The following is a 21404-nucleotide window of genomic DNA, read 5'->3' on the forward strand; positions in this document are numbered from 1 at the left end:
TACGCAGAACCTAAACTAACATGCCTGAAGCATGACAACAAATACCAAACGTTAAATGTGACCCAGAACAACAATGTAAACTGCTGTGAGGGCTTATCCCTTATTTTACTGTAAGGGATATATTGCCATCAACTGTCATATGGTTGTATTTTGTCTTGTTATTATTATTTTTTTTTTGCACAAATCACTTTATGAATTACTTTATTCATATATTTTTTCTTGTATTTGTCTTAACATAGTGTAATATTTTATGTAAATGCACCTTGATGTGCATTTAATGTATGAAAGGAGCAAAGGTGAAAATAAAAACAATAAATATATAGATAGGTGGGGAAAGTGAGAGACAAAGGCATAGAGAAAGGGAAGCATCAATAAAGCAAAATAGAATGCATGATGAAGAGAGATAGAAAGAGAGAGAGAGAGAGATGAAGAGAGAGACCCTGAGAGCGTTCAGTTCTTTGAAGACGCTTTACCAGATGGCTACTATAAATTATGTATCAGCAAAGTTCAAAGATGGCATTTTTCTGTTAAAAAAGTGCAGAGACGAGTCTGTCCTCACAAAGACAATAAAGACCCCAGTGTCACACTGTGACATGCCAGGCAACATAATGATGTGGCCATGCAGGCCTACAGCACAGAGCTGCAGTTTACTCTTCATATCGTGGCATCATGCCTCAACACTATATTGCATATATTACACAAAAATGAACTTTAGTGAAAATATTTTGCTGATTTTGTAACACTAGGAAATTTGTGATTTTAACTAGGTAGTCTCTGGGTCACTGAGGGTCACATGGACACTTATGCAGGACACAAATATGAAAAACGCATATCTCAAAACAAAAATGGTCTCCAGATTTGAGACATTAACAAGTTGAATGTGCAATATTTTCATTATGATGCAGTGCATGGGGAATGTTCTTGAATGTCAGATTTGGTAGCTCGCCCATCAGAATTCCTGGATAAAAGTGCATGTTTGCCATGGTAGTAGACGTGGTTCTGAGATGACTGTAGCAGAGATCATGTCTGCTGACAATGCCATAACAAGTGGTATCATCTAAAAGGGAATGGAGGAAAAAGGAAGGTGACAATGTCTTGTTGTTGCCAGATTTGGTGGATTTGAATTTAACATTTCAGGGATTAAAAAAAAAAAATTATATTATAAGTATTGAGAAACCACATTCTTTATGTATGCTAAGTAGCTGTGAATATTTATCATATATTTTTTGGCAGTGTTGTGTGTGTGAATTGGCGCATTTTCGGATGATTGTAGGCTGAAATAGTCACTTATCTGGCAACGCTGCTTGTGCTATTTCGCTCACATGTCACATTGACAGGAGGGGGTTAAATCATACAGAATGAGGAAGTAGGATGTATGAGAGCTGTCAATCATTGCTTAGTTAAACTTGGTGTGCAAAATACATCACAAAGGTCTCTGGGTAACTTCTGGGAAATAATGACACTCAAACAAAAAGGGCTAGATTGGTAGTTAGTACATGTTTATATACCAAAGACATATTTGATATGCCACCATAAGCTACATCTATTACAGCACTCACCGTCCAGCATGTCTTATGAAAGACACACACAAACTAATCTCTCCCACACTAATCTTTGGAGTTTTGCTCCCAGTCCTACAGATATGTGGGGAAAAAAACAATGACTTTAAGTAGTGCTTAAAAAGCAGCCATTACAGCTGAGTCAATAGTGATCAGCAGAGGTGTTTGCATTGTTACTGGTGTCGGCGGCAGTCATGCTACTCCCACACTTGACAAAGTGGAAATGAATAAACCTGCATTAGAGGCCTGATGACTTTGCTGTGGAAAGGATATTATAACTACAGGAGTCTGAATTCAATATCAGAATCTAAACAGAGTGTTCCATAATGTATAAAATAAAGTAAAACAAAAAGAAAAACAAAAAAAAAATTGTTAAAAATTAAAGGAGTGGATTATGAGGGGCACTTCAGATGTTGAAGGCAGTGCCACAAACTTCCTCCACTGACTGCAATCTGCCGCTGTTCTCCTCTGTACACAGACATAAAAAACGCAATTAATTTCAAAGCAGTCGGCTTGAGATATGATGTCACACATGACTGGTGCTCAGGTCTGGAGTGCGGGAAAATTACTGAGCCAATGTAGGGAGAATGGTGATGGAGAAGAAACATAGACTTCTTTATTTCATTGCTTGATACAGGAACCTCTATGCATGTCTGGCTACGTTTGGAAATCTGAGCGTGAGGACTGCTCTCTCTATGAATTTTGACCAACTGAACTTGTCCATCACAAAAGAGTTACTACCCATGATTATCAGGACTGTAACCACATGTGTGCCTCTACTTACATTGTCCATTATTTTGTGTAGTGGTTCTACGAGACAGAATCAGAATATGCAAATCATGAAATCATGTCATCTTCACTAGATGATGAAATTATAATGCTAATGGTTATGTTTGTTTTGGTAGTGGGTGTGGACCTGAGATGTCCATAGCAGAGATGTCCATAGCAGAGATTAAATAATGTTTTGTATTAAAACAAGATTGAGTAAAGATTTTCTTAAAAATAATTGTTAAAAAATATGGTTGTCTTCTTCAAACATCAGTTTATGAATAAATATTAACCATAGCCAAAAATTCTGTCTATGATGGTGTATCTCATGTCTCAGCTGAAGAGTAGATATTGAAAATCAGACAGCCCTCTGACAGTCAAGCTCTACCAAATATGTGGAACGCCGAACAAACACAATGACAGAAGAACAAACAAACAAACAGAATGGGTGGAGCCAGGGACAACAGCACGACACAACTGCCACCGGTGTGTGCCACCCCACCGCTTTCTGTAAATGGTGTCCTCATTTGTCATCTACACAAGCTGCTGCCTTTAACTGCTGCCTTTTAGCAAGTGTGTCATTTTGTAGTGTGTGTGTGTGTGTGGTGGGAGAAAGGAAATAAAACAGGAAGAAAAACAGGCACAATGATGGCCACATAAATTCTCATTAGCGTCTTCATTAAACGCAACCAGTGGGAGACGACACCTCCCCTTGGTCCTGCCGTTGCCTCGGCGACGCCTCCGAAATGCTGCCTGACAAGCGTCCAAAGGAAAAGGGCGGGTGCGCGGGGAGGGCCAGGAAAGGCTGGCGTTTAGTGGGACATATGATCTCCTCTCTCGGCATGAGAAGTGGCGAGCAGCCAGGACGCTTGATCCCACACCGCTGGCCCCCCTCCTTCCCCCAATGCCCATGCTCCCCCCACCCCTCATGATTTCGTATGACAGCCCGATATGGTGTCCTGACTTACAGGCAATCGCTCTGATTTCACCGCTTAATTACAGCTAATCTGGCGAGCCGTAACACATGTTAATGAGGCGCGGGCAGCCAGAGCTCCTGCTTGTCTCATGCTGCCCTCCTTGCTCTTGTGCCCCTCGGGCGAAAAGTTAGCCCCGCTGAATGCTTAATGAAACTTTGGATATGTGTGTGAGAGCACGTCTGCATGTTTATTCCCTCTACAATTACGTGATATTGTAGCTTCTGTGCTCCTTCTACGTTTCACCCCAAGCGATTCCAACCAAATAGACACAGTAGTAGGTGGCATTAGCTACAGTTGAAACCAAAAGTTTACATACACTCTTACTGTCTGATATTAAATCATATGAAACCCTTTCAGTTTCAGGCCCGTTCGGATTCCCAAAATAATTTCTATTTGCTAAATGTCAAAATAATGTGTAATTTTTTTTTTTTTTTCTAAGTCAATGTCAAAAGTTTACATACACTAAGGTTACTATGCGTTTAAACTATTTGGAAAAGCCCAGATGATGATGTCATGCCTTTGGAAGCGTCTGATAGGTTAACTGGCACCACTAGAGTTGATTTGAGGCACACCCGGGGATGTATTTAAGGCACATCTCAACACACTTCTTCTTTTTGTGACCATGGGAAAGTCTAAAGAAATCAGGCAAGACATCAGGAAGAGAATTGTGGACCTCCACAAGACTGGTTAATCCTTGGGAGCAATTTCCAGACGCCTGAAGGTGCCACATTCATCTGTTCTAACAATTATATGCAAGTATAAACAACATAGGAAAGTCCAGCCATCATACCGCTCAGGAAGGAGGCAGCTCCTGAGTCCAAGAGATGAACGTGCGGAATGTGTGTATCAATCCCAGAACAAAAGCAAAAGACCTTGTGAAGATGCTGTCTGAAGCTGGTAAGAGTGTATCACAGTGAAACGAGTCCTGCACCAACATGCCCTGAAAGGCTACTCAGAGAGGAAAAAGCCATTATACCAAAAGCGACATAAAAAAGCCAGATTACACTTTGCAAATACATACAGGGACAAAGACCCTAATTTCTGGAAACATGTCCTGTGGTATGATGAAACATAAAATGAACTGTTTGGCCATAATGACCATTGTCATTAGTGTGTGGGGACGGTGCTTTGCTCAGTGGCAATCTTCAGATCACGGGGCCGCTTCCTTAACTGCTAGGCCACCACTGGCCCTAAATGAAATGTGTCCTCTGCTTTTTACCATCACCCTTGGTGAGCAGTGGGCAGCCATGCCAGGGGATGGTGCTTTGCCCAGTGGCCTTGATCTCAATCCCATAGAACATTTGTGGTCAGAGCTAAAAAGACGTGTGAGAGCAAGGCGTCTTACAAACTTGACTAAATTAAACCAGTTCTGTCAGGAGGAATGGACAAAAATTCCATTAATCTGTTGTGAGAAGCTTGTGGAAGGATACCCAAAGCATTTGCATCAAGTCAGTTTAAAGGGAATTCTACCAAATACTAAGCAAATGTATGTCAACTTTTGACTGTGAAGAAAGTAATAAAAAAATCTAAAAAAAATCTGTCACACATTATTTTGACATTTAGCAAATATACTAATTATTTTGGGAATCCGAACGGGCCTAAAACTGAAAGGGTTTTGTATGATTTAATATCAGACAGTAAATTTTACAGTGTATGTGAACTTTTGGTTTCAACTGAATGATTTTGAACTATTAACAACTGGCTATGGATGCTCTTACACCAAGTCTTACCTCCTTATAAATTGATAAAAGTTCTAGTTTCGAGGGCTAAATACAGCAAAATGTTTGCACTGCATCATATTGTTACGTGGTGATGTACTGCTGCGCCAGGTTTATGTACAAACTGAAGGGCAAAAATCCGAAGGCGCTCTGCACTTTTGTACTAAAGACAGTAACATCTGTGTGTGAAGCTTTAGCATCTATGTTTCTCCTGTACGCTGTGTTCCCTCGACTCCTTTGCACAGTAGTTGGCAGCAGCACTCGAGTTGCTATTCATGCCCGTATGCCAGTGAGTTGGCATGCAGCGCGGTGCACAGACCCCGCGCACCGCCACTGACAGATCTGAGGGCAGGGTGCAACGCAAGCAACTCCATTCTTGCAGTGTGAGATGCAGGTCAGATTTTGATTGCAGATGTTAACCTATTTGGTCAATGTAGACTATTGGTTAGAGGATTCAACACACCTACCAGAAAGTATCAAACCCAGGGGAGCCCTATGTGTATTTTAGTTTATACAAAAGTTTGTACAGTACAGATCACAGCGTGTCATGTCTGTGCCGGCTCCACCCCCCACCACACGCTTCCACTCCCCTGAGTATTAAGGGCTGTGTCTGTGTCTGTGTCTGCATGTCATGTTGTTTATAGCCACAGTCACCCTGGAAAGTCCCGATCCTGTAGTGTGCAATTGGCGGTACCTCTCGTGCACTTCCTGGTTGTGGGTTTCCCCGTGTCCTGCATGTCCTCATACCTGTATGTGTTGAAGTGTTTGTTTGTGTCAGTGACTCCTAATGATACAGGATCATGTGCAACAAGAATCTCCTGTGACTGTCTTCTCAGCCATGATGGGTGGTAGTAGCCTAGTGGGTAACACACTCGCCTATGAACCAGAAGACCCAGGTTCAAATCCCACTTACTACCATTGTGTCCCTGAGCAAGACACTAAACCCTAAGGGTGTCCAGGGGGGACTATGCCCGTAACTACTGATTGTAAGTCGCTCTGGATAAGGGTGTCTGATAAATGCTGTAAATGTTAATTTCGAAGTACCTGAAGGCTGTAACGTGTAACCATGGGTAGTGGTGGCAGGCAGAGTGCCTGATCAACCTCACAGGTTCAGAACCCACCAGTGTAGGGCGTGGTAAATTGTTTATTCCCCTTGCATTTTTCCCATTTGTGTTTTCCCTAAAACAATCTATTGCATTTTTGTTCCATCCTCAGGTTTCCTCGCCTTCCCCCTTGGGCGTGACACAGCGAATCACTTTTTACTTTACTTTACTTTTACTTTTTATTTCCACATTTTATTATGTTACAGCCTGATACAGCATAGGCAGTGGTGGCCTAGCAGGTAAGGAAATGGACCCATATTCGTAAGAATCCCAAAATGCCAAAAAAAACCTTTCATGGCTGCCCACTGATCACCAAAGTGATGGTTGAAAGCAGAGGACACATTTCTATGTGTGCACCATGTGCTGTGCTGTGTTTCACAATGATAACCACTTCACATATCTCAAAATGGATTGAATTATTTCCCCCTCAGAACACAGAACACCCCATAATGACAACATGAAAAACATTTGCTTGAGGTTCTGGTAAAAAAAATAAAAAAAAAAAAAAAAAAAAAAAAAAAAATATATATATATATATATATATATATATATATACACACACACACACACACACACACATACACACACACACACACACACACACACACACACACACATATACATACATACACACACATGATGGACCTTTGGCAGCAATTAGAGCCTCAATTCATTTTGAATATGATGCCACAAGCTTGGCCACTTTGGCCCATTCCTCTTTGCAGCTCCTCCTCTTTGGCTACAACGCTTTGGGAAGCGTTGGTGCACAGCCATTTTAAGATCGCTCGGATTCAAGTCTGTGCTTTGGTTGGGCCACTCAAGGACATTGACAGGGTGAATGATATCTTGGCTATGTGCTTAGTGTCGTTGTCCTACTGAAAGATAAACCGTCACTCCACTCAGGTTCGAGTGTTTTCATCCAGGATGTCTCAGTATGGATGTCTCAGTCAGCTTTCCCTCTATCCTGACTGCTTTCCCAGTACCTGCAGGTGAAAAACATTCTCACAGCATGTTGCTGCCACCACCATGCTTCACTGTAATGTGAATAATTTTGTACATGAGCGTTCTTGGGTTTTTTAGATCGTAATGGTGTGTACAATTCTGACAAAAACAATGAATTTAATATAATTTGGGATAAGGCTGCAACATAACGAAATGTGGAAAAAGTAATGCTCAGTGAATACTGTACTGGATGTACAGTCTATATTTATACAGATAATTACTCTCTGCTAATTCAATGCAAGTTCCTGGAACGAAGACTACAGTTGCAAAATAGAACCTACAGGCCATGAGTTATGCTGAGCTAAAATGAGACAGGTACAGCTCCTCGGTCAACCACAGAAAATGGTTGACAGATGATCTGGAGGTAGGCAAAAGTCGAGTAGTCGAGTAAAGCAAAAGTAAACATGGACTGCAGACCTGCCAGTAACAACGCTGGGTTTCTATTTCCCATTCCCTAACCAGTTTCCTTTTTTTCCATTTTCCTGCTTGAACAGGGAAGATAAACACATTTGAAGGCGGATGGCTGGTCTGTGGGGAGGACAGTCCTTATTTACTCAGCATCAACTTGACCTCAAAAGAGCACAAGGGGGAACTTCCAGGAAGCTTTCAGGTGCGTATCTTAAACAGTGAAGTGCAAAAAAAAGAGCTGCTTTATTTTTTGGAGGAATTGGTGAGCTCTTCAGTGTGAAAGTCATGACAGCAAACCTTTCCTCGTTGGGTAATTGTGCCTGGCATTTGAATAAAATGTCATGTCAAACACATAATGCTTAAAGGCCACTGCCGCTTGTGTACCATACAAACACACATGCTGCAGGCTTGAGGACTATGGAGCTGCAGGTGAGGACTATGGAGCAACAACCAAACGCCAAATCCTCTGAGGAAGAGGATTCTCTGTCTGTCTGTCAATTAAATGCCCCCCCACCCCCTTGCAAATTAATCTATCAATAAAAAAACAAAACAAAAGCACACTCCACCCCCTAATTGATACACAACTGTGCTCTTATGAAGCAGACAAGGAAGCAAGGCTGGTAAAAAACAGCACCTCGTCGGCTGCCTACAGCTGTAATGATATGCCTAAATGGCACCGGGCACAAGAGTGGAGCATTAAGATGGGTAAAGCAGCCCATTTTTCTGTCATGAGGTGGGAGGAATTAGCAATTATGTCTATGTTTGCAATTACAGTCAATAAAAGTCAACTATACAAATTAGTATATTTCATTTGCTGCATGAAGAAGTGGTTTGAGTGAGCTGTGAGAACTACATAAAAATCCATTTAAACTTTCTTATTAAAATCACATCTTTGAAATGCATTAATGGCTGGGGGAAAAACTAACCAGCCCATAATAAGTGATGTAATTATTATTATTAGTTTCATTGTTTATTTATTTTTGTACAGTACTTATTATGTACGGTACTTAGCAAAATTGGCAGAAACTGCGACCATGTACAATTGATTCATATGTGACAGTGATTTATAATACTGATTTTCATAAAAAAACATGAATGTTTGATATCTGTGTTTGTGTTTTCTAATATTAACACACATATACATTTTGTTTTTATCGCTGCACTGTATTATCTAAAACACACACACACAAACACACAGTACCATAAGAGAATGGAAATGCATGTTTTTTGTTCAGTATGTTATGTATCTTCCATATATATATTGTAGTTTATAGTGTATGAATGTATGCATGTCGGAGCTCAGAAGAGAACAAATCTGCTGCAGAACAGGCATTTGCTCAGACTTCACTCTTAAAAGGCCACAGGGCTACTGAATCCCCAACATAAATCCGAACAGGAAGTCCCTCTGGGAGCCTCGGGGCGGAACCGAATCCGGTGATCTCACTGTAAAATCATCATTTGAATGCAGCTCTCTGTGTGATGTGGGTGTACAGTCAGTTGCCAGGTAGACTAAGTTATCATGAGGATGACAAATGGCAGAGGTAGACCGGCCACTTTGCCTGGTCATCCGTGGTGCGCCTGTTCCTTAGTGTGCACCATGTCACAAGAAATGGCACAGGGGGGACCCCACCAAGATGACATTTAAACCCTGGCTGGCATTCTCCCCGGCTGTGACCCCCGCCTTCACCATCACTCCGTAAATCACACACACAGTCGCACACACTGATTTCCCTCCCTCTGATTCGCTGTGCCTGGGGTCCCTGCTTCCTTGCTCGCTGATGATAAACACGGCTGATGAAGCAGGATAAACAGAGCACCAGAGCGAAACAACCGCTCCATCACATTCCCAACCCATTAAGCGCTGAGTGAAAAAGTCCTCAAAAATATTCATACAGCAGCCTTTGAAAACACACGCTGTGAATGTTGGTATAATGAACAGAATATAACAGAGGCAAAAGAAACGTAGAACAACATTGGTCACGAATGTGACAACTCGATAAAAACAATAAAACAAATGTTAAAAACATCTATTGTCTTGATTTTTATATATATTAACCCCAATTTGTTTATCAACCCAGACTTCCATATTGTTCATATGTTCTTCTGTAAAAAATGGTCGGTAACGGAGTTTATCTGTACTATTATATACGTGAGCTCTATTAAAGCACTCATTGGTAGAGACACCATTTGTTCGTCTTTTCACTATGTGTAAAGTTAACACAGTGGTGAACTTCACTTCATATCCACTCTGTCTTGCATACTTGCACATCACAATGCTAAAATACAAATATACAAAGATATTTAGTAAAAGTTTAGTCGAAGTCAAGTTCTCCCCCACATTATGTATTGAAGGCATAGAGGTTGAAAAAGATGGACTTTCTATTTTCTGTTACAATATGACACCAAGAAGCAATCTAAAGACAAGGGAGCTCTCTAGACAGCCTGGAGAAAATGTCCCAAACTTTTAACACACCAAGGAGAACCATTAAATTACAAAATTTTAACAAAAGGGAAAGAGGAACTTGACAAGATTGATGCACACCCAAACTCAAGGAGCAAACAAAAATGCCATTAATCAGAGTCAATAGAAGAACTTGGTGGCAGTGGTGGTGTAGTGTAGTTGATGTTTCAAATCCTGATCCACCAAGGTATCATCCCCACACACTGCTCACCAGGCGACTTTCGGTGATGGAGTTAAATTCACAGGATACAATCGCTTCACTTTCATTTGAGTTATTGGTCTTATTGAAGAGCCATTTTAAGAAAGAAAGAGGGTTCCCATCACAATTTCCATGTTGAAGCATTGTGGAGGCAGCATATAGCTAAATGGGAAATATTTAAATGCCATGGAATGGCCTATTGAAAGCCTGAATACAATTGAGAATCTGACAGCATTTCTCGGTCAAAAATCCCAGTGGCTGGATGTACCCACCAAATAGTGACATGACCAAATGAAGATTTCCAAATGTATTTGCAGCAAAATGCATTCCTACAACTCACTTTTATTGTTTTGTGGCAAAAAATCCACCTTAGGCCTGTTGTGTATATGGTTCTAGCCACCCCAAAAACATTCCTCTTAAAGCTACAAAGAAAAAAAAAAAACAGAATTGAATACTTTTGCACCATTACAAAATGACCTTGTCCCATTTTCCCACTCATGTAAACAGAGCTCTTTGGTAAAAGTGTAGGTCTCTCAGAGCTTTCATCTTCGCTGTCAAAATCATGGTAGTTTTATTTCATGTCATGTCTGAAGGACAGCTTTGGCGGAAAAAAGCAGCACTGTCTTAGCTTGTATCAGTAGGATCACAACCCCATCCCCCGACTTGATAGCTGCTTTAAGGCCAATCCAGGTATTTATTTTGGAAGCTTAATGTGGGGAGCAGTGGTGGCCGTCCCCACACACTGCTCCCCGGGTGCCTGACATGGCTGCCCACTGCTCAGTAAGGGTGACGGTTAAAAGCAGAGGACACATTTCGTTGTGCACCGTGTGCTGTGCTGCTGTGTTTCACAATCACAATCCCTTCACTTTCACGTCACTTTCATTATGTGTGTTTGTTAGGGGAACTGTCTATGGTGCTGATTCTTAGAGCATGCTGATTTAAGGATAATGTGATTATTATTATTAAAGTGATTTGTGTCATTGTGATACACAGCAGGGCACAACACACTGTGCATACAACAAAACTTGTCCTCTGCATTTAACCCATCACCATCTGTGAGCAGCCATAAGATTTACATTTACTTTTACATTTACAACATTTATCGGATGCCCTCATACAGAACGACTTACAATCAGTTGTTACAGGCACAGTCCCCCTGGAGCAACTTAGGGCTAAGTGTCTTGCTCAGGGACACAATGGTAGTAAGTTGGGTTTGAACCTGGGTCTTCTGGTTCATAGGCAAGTGTGTTACCCACTAGGCTACTACCACCCCTATGAGCCTGGGGAGCAATGTGTGGGCACCTCAGATTCATCCAATCAGGCCATTTCTGACAGTGTTAAACTGTTAATATTCCGATGCTCATATGGTCATTGTAGGCACTTTTGGTGGAGGACATCGTGGAAACTCTTACTGTTCAAATGAACTGTGTATTCAACTACTATTGCTACAGTCGCTCTTCTGTGGGATCAGGCCAGACAGCCTAACTCTCCATATGCATGGATGTCAATGAACCTGTCACCAGTTTTTGGTAGTCAATAACCACTGCACACAAGGAAAACCCCTAAAGACTTTCTGGTTTGGTTCTCATATCTGGTTGACTAACAGAACAGTTTGGTCATTATCGAAATCATACTGATCTTTACAATTAACCATATTCCTGCATCCTGCATCCTTTGGCCACTTACCTTCCATGAGTAACCGAACAACAAAAATCTCAAGTCTTTCCCTCTTTGGGGAAAAAAACCCCCCAAAAACAAGCAGCTTCACACAACGTTGCCCAATTCACAGCTCACATAAATAAATAAAAAGCAAGCTCCACACTTTTGGTGGTGGGGGAGACAAATACCAAACCGCATGGAGCATCATCAAAAGGTGTCCCCTGGGCACAAAGGTCAGTCGGTGGTAAAAGGTTGGCCTGCCACAGATCCGTGGCTTCGTTCTTTCATCGGAGGCCTTCGGAGCAGCCGCTCCATAGAGGCAGACCTAAAGAGAGTCGGCAGCTCGGTGGGGCAGCTCCGATATGACATTTCACACGAGGAGTCTGTGGCGGATCTGGCATTTAAGCTACTTTTAAATGCGGGCAGATTGGCTTCCTCGGTGCCTCTGTCGCGGCAGAAATTTTTATTACACCGTCCTCTGTTTGTGCTCTGCTCCCCACCCCCCATGTGTATGGCCGACTGTTAACTTGTTTCTCCTCATCTGGGTTCAGTCTCTTTGGAGAGACTCCAAAGAGGTAGTTCCATCCATGCTGCATATTAATAAGCCTTTACAACTTAGATAATTAAGGGTATTGTCTACAGACTTCATTTCTATTGAAATACTATGGGAGCCTGACAATCCATTTTAATGGATTATTTAGGGCTGTCTATTTTAGTCACTGTCACATGATCACCTTCAGCTTATACCAGCAGGTCTTTCATCACATGTAGGGGTTTAGAGGGTGTTCTTTTTTCCCATTAATGGGGGTGTTTAAGCATGATCTATTATCGATCTGCCTACTTGGCCCCATTAGTGGGAGTCTCTCTGACCCGTAATCAGAAGGCTGCGTGGTTCAAATCCCCAAACGGTGCTCCTTTCATGGCTGCCCACTGCTCACCAAGGGTGATGAGTAGAAAGCAGAGGACACATTTCGTTGCGTCACCGTGTGCTGAGGTGCAGTGTATCTCAATGACAATCACTTTCACTTTCAGATTCCGTAGTCCAGCAACTTTGATGTATAGGAAGTGAAGGGTGTCCATCCACACTGAGGCTGAAGACAGTATCACTCGCACACCTACATTTCTGTGTCTGCCTATCCTCCCTGAGGTACCAGACTTGCCCCTATTTCGTTTAGGGGAAGGCACTCTGCATTTACAAAAAATGCATGAGAGGAGGGGGAACGCTTTCATCTGGAAAACCTTAAAGCCCCAACTTCAAAATAACCTGCATGAAGTGTTTGAAGCAGCTTGTACCACTGCAGTATTTTCAGGATCACTTTATTATCTTGCATTTTTATTTATTTATTTATCTATATCTCATTTCTGCTCTCGACACACTGAGGGTCGGGGAAGGCTCCTTTGATGTCTCATATGAAATGACTGGTTCTAAATGATGAGCGAAGAAACAGAAAGTCTCACAGGAGAATCGCATCCAAGCCAGCTTTGGACATTACTCTGCAGCCACCACGGCAGCCTGAGAGAACATGGAAGAACACACCAGATGTCATTTATCAGCTCTACTTATATCAGTAATACATATAATTCATGCCCATTACTGTAAACACTTCTAGGCTTATACATAAGCAAGATGCATGAAGAAAAATAGCTTCAGATTACATACTAATTTATAAACATCCTTAAAACTGAGAGCTATACAATTAATGTAGGAAGAAAGCTAGATAAGCAGACAAACAATGCAATTGGAATTTTAAAGTTACTACTGCAATGTATTAAAAATGTCTGATTTGTAGCAACATTGTAACTGGGTTATGTCCAAAGAAGGAAACCCATGTGCGATCATGTTTGACCAGCCACATGGAAATCAATAGTAATCTGATGAGGAGTGCTGATTAGGTTATGGTGGTATCGAAGCGTTGAGCTGTTCCCAGATATTGCGATCAGTTTCCGACTTTGGCCGAACACCGCAAGCTGCCATTCGATCAAAGGCACGCATGACTCAATAAGATCAAACACTGTGAGCACCGATAGTGGCCATTAGAGATAGCCAGGCCAGAGAGGACAGATTTGTTGTTAAGGGACTGATAAATATTTGTGTCTCCATGGCGACGAGGAAGCAGTGGTCTCATTCATAATTGGCTGATTAGGGTTTCCAAGGTCGACTGCGATGTGAAGGAACGGCAAAGTGACTGTCTGGAGGGATGAATCCTCCATCGCCTCGATAGTCTTCGCAGCATGAGAGAAAAATCAGGCTAGTCTTTTTAATGATGTTGACTGATTACACTGCTGCAATTTTGAACTAATAGATTTATAGTAATTCTCAAATGACTCTTTCCTTGGAGGGTCCAACATTATTATGAGTGCACTCCCACAAAAAAAAATCTACTTCTGACTGTCCATATGCTTGCTGAGGAATGAACACTCTGTGATAACAATGTTTCAGATCAGAAAGAACCAGAGAACTACTGAAAGGCAGAACAATACATACAGTCTGTGAAAGAAAACAGAGGAACGACTGAAGAAAATGGGAGAGACACCAGTAAATAACACCACCTTAATTAGACTGGAGCAATGCAACATGTATGTAGGAGGATAGTTCCCCCTGTACCCAGCGTCTGGGCTGTTGCAGATCTGACACATTCACAGCTTTGAGAAAGTGCCTAATGAGATGGGAGTGTGAACAGAGCTCCAACAGAAACAGTCATTTACATATCGCCGCAGCAACAGCAGGAGGCTCACCTCCCAAAAGCAATGACACTCATAAGAACACGGATGCTTAAAAAAAAAAAAAAGCACCCCTATATGAGTTTATGTAGGTCATAACCTGAAAAAGGTTTATTAAGTGTGAAGAATCAATGCAGGGGTATGACTGTAGAGTTGCAGCGACCCAAGAGGAAACTGAACCCTCAAACTCATTATCTGTTACAGTTCAATGGAATACAATGATGTCAAAGAAAAAACCCTCAACACCTGTTTTCCCGCAAGATTATATCTCATCTACATCAAATCTGTACACAGCAATGGAAACGTGCATTTGTAGCTACAAATTTTCTAATTTAACCTAAATAATGTTCCCCACTGGGTAAAACAGTAATCACAATGCATGCAAATAGTCACATGAACTCATACATTTCAAGCGAAGTTTGCTAAAAGAACCCCCTCTAAACCCCTACACATGTGATGAAAGGCCTGCTGGTATGAGCTGAAGTCAACTTTCGTGTACAGGTGATCATGTGACAGTGACTAAAACAGGCAGCCCTAAATCATCCATCAAAATTGATTGTCAGGCTCCCATAGTATTTCAATAGAAAAAATGTGTGTAGACATTACCCTTAATTATCTAAGTTGCAAAGGCTTATTAATATGCAGCATGGTTGGAACTAGACCAAACTCCACAACTAACAAAATAACTAAACAGGACCAAAAGATTTTATTTATTGCCCCCTTATGGTCTCCAGAAGTTATTTGTAAATGAAAAGGAATAAGTAGAAATAATTTATATTCCATGGAAAGTAAGGTCTTTTAGGTCTTTAAGGTCATAAGGGTGGTAGTAGCCTAGTGGGTAAGACACTCGCCTGTAAACCAGGAGACCCAGGTTAAAATCCCGCTTACTACCATTGTGTCCCTGAGCAAGACACTTAACCTTAAGTTGCTCCAGGGAGACTGTCCCTGTAACTACTGATTGTAGTTACAGGGACAGTCTGATAAATAATTTAAATGTAAATGTAAATGTCTTTTACACGGCAGATAATAATTTCTGCAAATTACTATTTGTATTGAATTACAGTGGCCTCTCTTTGCTTTAACTAATAAATCTTTTGCTTTACTACACAGCAATGACATCATGAGACAAAGAAACAAAAGACCGTTGGAACGTTGCAATGATCAGTGTTTAAAAACCTTTCTTGTTATAGCTGGAAGTTGATTGGTCAAATCCCTCGTAGACACTTTGACTGCACAGCGGATGAAGGGCTCTTGTCTGAAATGCCCTGCAAGTAAAGAGTGGCGGTACGCACTGTTGCGTTTTATAACTGCAATATAAACAGTCATAGACAATGTTCTCAGAGCACCTGCAGCCGGAACAGAAAGCATATTTCTGCTATCACCGTGTGGGCCCATTTCCAACGGTGTCTGAGGTGCCTGCATGTTCTTATTTGTGTCAGTGTGGTAAATTGGGCAGAAAAGTCTTCTGAATTAAAGGCTGTGAAGCTGTCGTTCTCCATGACCTTTCTCCAAGATGAGCTCTGTCGGAGCTTGCCAAGAACTTTGATTGTAAGAACCACAAGAGCTTTTTCTTTTTCTTTTTTTTTTCTCCTTCTTCTCTCAGTTTAGGATGGTGGCATTCGCAGACATTTCCTCATATGTGACATATGATAGGATTATATGCTAATGTTTATTTCTCCTGAATCAAATTCCATTACATGGAAGAGAGCGGGGAAGAGGGGGGAAGAGATAGGGTGTTTATGAGAAAGAGAGATAGTGTGAGAGAATATGGGTATGAGACGTGGGGGGTCGGGGTGGGGGGTGGTCGGTGGACTTTAAGGTTCACAAAGGTAATACGATTCTGGGCTGAGAGAGTTGACAAACAAGCAACGACAAAACAGCATGAAAAGAAGAGTGAAAGAAAGAAACACAACCCTTCTCATCTAAGCACACACACAGATCCCTGGCTGCCATATATGATTTTCCAGTCGCCGCTGAATTATCAGTTGATGCGCAGCTCAGGGAATTGGCTGCTTAATGAGCACCATCTAACTGAAGCCCCGTTCACGGGAGTTATCTAAAAACGTGAGGCTGCTGTCAAAATGTCAATGAATGTCAATTTACCCACAAACTTAATCAAATGGCGGCAGTTTAATATGGCCGGGCTGCCAGGAGTTCCCCGCTTCACTCTGTCATCAGGCTGAGAGCTCTGCTTAAAAAATAAAAAAATACAAATGCCAAAGGGAAAAAAATTAAGTCTTAGCTGCTAACAAGACATTCTGAATTCTTGATTAAAAGCATGGATAATCTATATTGCATACACATGGTCCATTGCATCACACATTGCACATGGTCCATTGTTGCCAGATTGGGCAGATTGGGCAGATTGAGAAATTGAAACAGTACTGGAAAAAAATACTTATTGGATAGTTTTGGCAGTATTGTGAGCATTTTGTGTGCACTTCTGGATGGTGGTGGGCAAAAAAATTACATATCTGGCAACAATGATTGAACCATTTTACACATATGATGTATTGACAGGGCTGGGTTTAAACGATGCAGAATTAGGATGTATTGTGTATGAGACCTTAGAATCATCACAATGGGTTCCTCCCATTTTAAACACTCAAATGAAAAGGGCAGGATGGGTAGTTTGTTACACTAAGATACAAAACTAGAGAGCATTTCTTTCTTGTTTCAGTCATTAATGAAGATGCCCCAAGCACAACAGAATACTTGGCAATTAGTATGAAATCAGGCTAAATTTGCCATTTTAGCTGTGTGGGGCAGCTGGTATACGTGATCATGCCATAGCTGCTTGGCGTCTGCTTCTAAAGGAACGACAATAATGTGAGACAACAATGTTTCATAAACAGAAACAGTGGAAATGGCTTCTGTCAGGGGCTTTCAGTCCGAATAACCTCAATGCGGCGTGCACAGCGGGCTAGCCACAGCCATGGCATATCCCTGCTGTGAGCGGAGGATGCCAGCTGCCATTCTTCTTCCATTTTGTTTTTATTGTTTCTCTTTTATTTTCCTCTTTCCTTTTTTTGTATGATCACTAATAATAGCGTCATTTTTCCAGGCATGGGGGATGGGGGTCTGTAGATGTGGCTGAGGGGTCTATCAGGTACACTGAACTCCGATCCCCCTGCAGACTGGTGATGATGATTGAGAAGAACACCCCCCCCCCATCACTTTGAAAGCCATCAAAGCCTCCCATGCATCATGAGGCTCCTCCCCCTTGCCCCCTCCCTTCAAGCTCAGGGTGAACCAATAACCTGTATCTGACAAACATACACGCATACACACAGTACATGTTGCCATAGCAACTCACACAACTGACACAAGAATGGGGGGGGGGGGGGGGGGGTTCGTGTCGCCATGGAGATCCACATAGCTGAAATAGGTGGTCTCCAGGGTGGTAGAGCCGGGAGAGGGAGGATAAACGGTCGTGCCTCGCCATTTGCCATTTCACCAACCTTCTTCCCCATATTCCTCTCCACCCTGGCACCCCTTCTCCAACTTTTCCCCGGCCCTTCACTCTGCCTCTGAGCCGCTCACATAAAGGCCTGTGCAGTTCGTTTCAAATTAGCTCATTAAAATATTTATCAACTCATTAATCAGCCGTCCCACACAGCGCTCCTCTTCCCAGCGGCGGCGGTGATGGACCCTCTACAAGTTGCTTCCCACACAGCTTTGCTCATTCTGCACCTCCATTGTGGAGTTTTAACACTTTCACATGGACGCGTATTAATGTGAGATGACACCCGCATGGCGCGCTGGCATTTACAGGAGCCTAATTCTACACACATTCGACTCACGCTCTGCACCGCCAGCCCACCTAGACCTCAGAGCGCAGACACCATACTGCAGCAGCATCAGTGGCACTACACTCCTTCTGTCAAAGTGTTATACATTTAAAACTAAAATGTCATGCGTCATACTGCAACAATTTCACCACAAAACGATTCACAAATATGTTTCTGGACCTCCATGTCGTAATCATTTATTTTCTGATTAAAGAATGTTATATGATCAAGTAGCAGACATATTAATGGTATGTTAATAATTGAAACTTTTTTTTTGAGCAGTACTGTTTCCTGGGTTCTGTCCATGTACAACGCGGTGCTAAATCTCGCATTGCACCGTTGATTCATCAGTTTTTAACTCATAATCCTGGGATTAGCTAATGAGCTGCTGTGTGGGGCCGGAGCTCGCACTGCTGCTGCTGTTCCGGGCCGAATCGATCTGTTTTCTATCCCCCACTGACATTAGCTTATCTCAGTCAACATTTCACTCACTGATGGCATGGCGGTGCTATCAGGACATTGGTCATTATCCCTCTTTCGAGGTGGAATGTTAAGAAAGAGGATGAGAGATGAGTGGCGTGCATATGTGTGACAGATAGAGAATGCGAGAGGCAGATAGACAGACAGACCGACAGACAGCGAGGGTGAGAGAGAGAGAGAGAGAGAGAGAGAACACGACGGATACACTGAGGACGGATGCAGCCAGCCGTGAGTGGTGTACTGAGAAATCCTCGGACTTGATTGGATCCCCTGGGAAGAGGATCTACTACATTCTCAGCTCCTCACTGTCTCACCACCCTCTCTCTTTCTCTCTCTCTCTCTCCATCTCTATCTTGTGTGCCTGTCTTCCTCCATCTTTGTCAAAATGCCCATTTATTTGACCACTGAACTGTTTAAAATGCATGCATCAGTGTGAGCGCACGTGTATCCGACTGAGTGCTGCGTGGATGTGTGTGTGCTGAGGTCGGCCACGGTTCAGACGGAGCTGAGATCATTTCAGCGCCTCTCGCCTCTCCAGCTGCGGGCCCCGTCCCCGTCTGCTTCCTGCAGAGACGCTATGATTGCAGCTAATTACCAACAAAAAGGGCCGACATGACAAACTGCAGCGCCGCGCAACTGTGGGGTTAGCATGTCGAAAATGACAACGGACTGGGGGCTGGGGGGAGGCAGTGCGGGGAGTGAGAAATGGACAGATGGAGGGGAAAAAGGAGACTGTAAGAGAATGAGAGAGAGAAGAGCTGAAGAGCTGAATGATGGAGAGAAGAAGAAACGGAGTGAGAACGTTTAGAGAAATGCTGAGAATAAGATGGAGGGTAAAAGAATCACAGACAAGAGGATGGGTGTGGGTGTGGCAGAGGGGGGGGTGGGTTTGGGAAAACTTGTTTGTGAGGGTATAAGACCCCTGGAAAAACCCTGCATCTGATAAGCACGTATACAAGCAGCATTACAGTGTGTCAGTCACACTTATCTCCCCAACTCTTCCTATGGTCCACGCAGCCAAGCAAGCGTGTAACACCCCCCCGCACACACACACTCTCCCTGCTTATGATATTTCACACTCTTCTGGTCCACCAAAGTCCTATTTAAAAAAAAAAAAAAAAAAACACATTTGCGGTCCACACATCCCTGTGTCTGGCCAGGCGTGCCGACCCTGTCCATCCTGTTGTGTTTGTGGGTTTTGTGGTGTCGGCCGCGGGCTCATTTCCATAGAAAAGCTCATTTGGAGGTGGTTCATGAAGGCTACGGGTGCATCAATAGGCCCTTGATTAGATTCCCTACCTCCGAGCCGGCATATATGAATATTTATCAGCGCGAACGCACACTTCCTTTTTCCATTGCATCCTTGCCGATGGTCGCTCGCCTCACCTCTTAATTTTTTATCATTGTTTTTTTTTTTTTTTTTATATGAATATTTAAGGGCGAATTATGCTGGCCCATAAACTGACAGCACTTCACCTAATCCTGTTATTATTCCATCGAGATGGCAGCATCCCGCACTTAAAGTGTCGAAAAGCACAGAGACCCTTTTGTGTTATTTTTTCTCAACACTCCCCCCACCATTGCTTTGCTGTTGTCTTGTTTGTTTCTTCACCATGGCAACGGCCATAAGAAGGCCAGGAAATAAATGAATGAGGACACATATCAAAGACACGCTCTTAAACAAGGAATACGGACAGCACTAATTTTGCAGAAGCGATCAATGGCTTTTTATATAATAGAAGCTGAGTTAAGTAGGCAGAGGAGAAACATCAAAAGGTATCATGGAGAATAGATGCCAGTCTCCGACCAATCATGTCCCAAGTCCTCAGACACACAAAAAAAAGAGAGAGAGTGAGACACACGTCTTACGTCACATTCAATTCATTTCCATCACGAACTCAGTTTCAGTTAGTGGGAACAGATTCAGCATTTTATAAAGTCCAGAATTACAGAATTCCTCAAATGTCTGTTATTCACATGAAATGTGGAAAGAGACCCACCATTTTTTGTTTCATTAGTAATGTAGATATGGCAGTCTGTAAAGAATGCCTGAGAATCACTGCCTGGTAGTGTCACCAGGCCAGGGATCAGAGGTGCATTTAATGCCAGTCACTGGTGAATATTTCATTCATGTCCTACATGCGCAAGTAAGAAATTTGTTGTTTGCAATACAGCCCTGCGGTGCAAATAGCAATATCGAATTTTATACACAGTACAGACCTTAAAAATTCTGACTTTGTTTATGTTTCATTGGATACTTCCAACATAACATACATATGCATTTGGTCATATAGATAGCTATAGAACATGCAGAGCAATTTGATGAGAAATTGGATAGAGAGCGAGCCAGCGAGAAAGTGAGTGCTGCCACTCATCCCGAGCTGGTGACCTTTACACTTTTTATAGACTCTCCTCCCATCTCGTCCCGCTCCCTCCCTCTAAAACTCCAGTAGTGGTGTGTGGCAGCTTGTTGCTGTGTGCGATATGGTGGGTTGATTGACAGCGTGTGTTTGGCACTGTACCACTGAGGCACAGAGAGAGGGGGAGAGAGAGAGAGC

General features: G+C 42.5%; 1 protein-coding gene across 1 annotated transcript in view; it reads right to left on the reverse strand.

Annotated features, from left to right (window-relative positions):
- ptprn2 (protein tyrosine phosphatase receptor type N2) overlaps positions 1–21404 on the reverse strand; it is a 152165-nt gene that overhangs the window by 35950 nt on the left and 94811 nt on the right. The window lies entirely within an intron of this gene.

This window comes from Denticeps clupeoides, chromosome 2 (assembly GCF_900700375.1).
Source record: "Denticeps clupeoides chromosome 2, fDenClu1.1, whole genome shotgun sequence".
NCBI lineage: Eukaryota > Metazoa > Chordata > Actinopteri > Clupeiformes > Denticipitidae > Denticeps > Denticeps clupeoides.